We start from the raw sequence: 3,040 nt of genomic DNA, 5'->3' as shown, positions 1-3,040 counted from the left end.
ATTTATATGAGCTTTATTTCCAGCTCTTATCAAACCTCTACTGGAACACTTATAACCTGCTTACTGGACTCCTTATCTTCAATTTTACCCTCCTTCAATAAGTTTTCTACATTCTTTCCAGAGTGTTATATGTAAGAAAAAAAGTTTAAGCTAAATACTGACTCATTCTTGCTTTTAAGATAAAACATTAACTCTTAATTGTTTCTCATTTTCCATGCCTCGTGTTTGTGATCCAGAATTGGGGCAGCAGGTTACCACATAAAGAGCATGATATTGGACTCTAGAAACCATGACTCAGAAGCTGATGTTGGCCAGTTTATTCCGCTTTTTTTTTTTTAATATTTTTTTTAGTTGTAGATGGACGAAATATCTTTATTTTTATTTGTTTATTTTTATGTGGTGCTGGGGATCGAACCCAGGGCCTCATGCATGCGAGGCAAGCACTCTACCACTGAGCTACAACCCTAGCCCCTTATTCCGCTTTTTGATTATTCTTTTTCTCATTTCTGAAGTGGAGAACATACTGCCTCCTGGGATTGCAAGGACCTGATGTGACATACAACTCCAATGCTTGCAACATGACAGGCTCTCAGCAGATGTTCTTCTTCCACCCTTCTTCTCTAGTGGAGCTTGATGCCCCCTGATGTATCTTGCAAACCTTAGATGATCTTGGATGCCCTGAACTCAGACTAGGAGATTGGATGTTGTATCGCAGTATTGTTTGCACTCCGTTTTATGGTACAATAGGCTTACAGGCCATTCTGGAGAGAAAGGATTGCTGAGAGGGAGGATGTGGAATGGTATGTTGAAGTCAGAGGGTTTGCATTTGTGGTGTGTTAAGAACAACTTTGATTATACTGGTGGGATAGCTGGGTCTCTTATTATGATGCAGTCAATTTATTTTTCTTGAAAGAGCTTCAATTCAGAGGCAGGTGTTGTGTCTGCTTCTTGGTTCTCTGCCTACTCTCAACTGATGAGAATGACATGGTATCTGTTATGAGCAGTATGTGAAAGTAAATGTCTCCACCAACAACCACATGTTTCCATGCACATTTTCTACAGTACCTTCTTAAACTCTTCCTATTTGAAATAGCTTATTTGTTACCTTACTAAAGATTGAAAGCAATGTGAGCTAATTACAGAGAGAGAGTTGGGCCAGCAGAAGGATTTTTCACTTGTAGAAGGGGGCCCTTTCCTTTCTGCATCAGTGATAGATTGATGGGGTTCAAAAAGTATATAGCTTCTAATAATTTCTAACCATGGCTCACATGAGAAAGGGGGATTTAGATTGCAATGAAGGGTGGAATATCTGTTTATTAATATGCTAAGCCATCTTTGCTTTACTGGGATTTGTTAGCCAAAACAGACAACATGGATGTATAGATGAAAGGATAGACGCAAGAGAGGTGATCACGTTGAGATATCAAGATTCCAAGTGTCAATCAAATGAGTGAAAGCAACGTGCACAATAGGATTTGCTCTGGCAGCGAAATTGTATATTCCCAGCATGACACAATAGCCAAGGGCAAGGGCAAAGGGTGTGGGGGAAGGAGGGGATTTTTATGTCATAATCAGTCAGGGGAGGTTTCCCTGCCCCAGTGATGGATGCTTTCTTTTTTCTTTGCTTTCCTTTCAAGGCATTTAAAAACATATCTCTATTGGAATATTCCAGGAGCCACATTTTGCTCTTGCTGAGGCTCTCTAAACCCTTCCTAATTGGTCCAGATCTGGAAATTCACAGATCTCAGCTGTGAAGTGCTCAGTCTCAGGTTCCAACTGCAAAGATGCGCTTGTCTTGGTACCACATGTACCATCATGGTACCACATGTAAGGGGGGCCAGGGCTTTTCTCAGTCTGAGAACTTGAGATTCTCAGGGAAAAAAGTCTTTGATGAACAGAGAAGCCAAACAAGGACATAGTCCAGTATCCTTGGAGTCCACGAAATATCAGGATAGATGTTTACACCATAGCACTTAAGTTTAGACAATGCTCTGGATGACAAATGTTTCAGGCGGAAATTGTGTGCATGCTGATTGTGAAATGAAATTACAGTTTTCCTCTGTCCTTGGGAGCAGGAATTCCATTGTTTGGCCTCATGTGACCTAAACCTAACTCTGAGTGTCTATGAAAGAGGCTAATAACCATGACTATTGAATGGTGGGAAGGTGATGACATGGATTTCCCCAAACCCAGAGGGGACATTCCAAAGGGAAACCTGGTGTCTCCAAAGTTAACTCCCTTTCTGCTTAACTAGGAGGGATGAGAGAATTATGGCTTGACCACTGGTTCAGGAGGTTCTGCTCCTTTTATCTTCTAGAGCTCAAGAAATGGCTCCAAGCCTTAGTCATGACATTTAATAAAACAATGTAAAAGCTTCTCTTTTCAGTTGAAATGTTGAGGACTGATGAAGAAGTTGAGGACCTTGTTTGTGTGGTTGCTGACCAACCTGGATTAAAGCAACTAGAAAAAAACAAGCAAAAAATCAATAAAGCCATGATTTCAAGAGAATTTCCTTTGAGTTTGTCTGTGGCCTGTATTTCTCGGTATATGAAAATTATCTATATGCCATGATGATGGTGTTGGTCGTTTGCAGTAGAGTTTGGCTCAATCTGAGCACAAAATTGCTCACAATCTAGCCCTAGCATACATCTACCCCTAGCCAGTAACATGTTCTGATGGATCCTTTGACCTGGTTTGGTATCTGGTTTGTGTCTGTGAAACTGAATTTTATCCTGTGCAGATATAAGGATTTTCTTGCTTATTAAAAGATGAAAATGTGATATTAGGGAAAGGAGGAGGGATGTGAGCCAGAGGACAGGTGTTTGGCAGCTGGCTGTGCTTAGTTCTGGGGACTGAGGACATCTTTGAGCCTCAATTATATATGTGAAAAGGGAATAAAAACTTCTACTATCCATTGAAGGATGAGATGAGATAATGCATTAAAATGGCTTTGGACATCATAAAGCCCCATACAATTGTTACAAATCATTAAAACCTCATCTAAACAGCTTAAGAACAAAATCCTATTAGACAGACATGC

At 40.4% G+C, this 3,040-nt stretch overlaps 1 non-coding gene across 1 annotated transcript; it reads right to left on the bottom strand.

Annotated features, from left to right (window-relative positions):
• Positions 1-397: 397 nt before the first annotated feature.
• On the bottom strand, positions 398-465 carry Trnaa-cgc. The gene has a single exon. It is a non-coding gene; the product is annotated as a tRNA-Ala (tRNA).
• Between the last annotated feature and the right edge of the window lie 2,575 nt (positions 466-3,040).

This window comes from Marmota marmota, unplaced genomic scaffold (assembly GCF_001458135.2).
Source record: "Marmota marmota marmota unplaced genomic scaffold, marMar, whole genome shotgun sequence".
Taxonomy (NCBI): Eukaryota; Metazoa; Chordata; class Mammalia; order Rodentia; family Sciuridae; genus Marmota; species Marmota marmota.
This window is presented reverse-complemented; position numbering and strand designations above follow the sequence as displayed.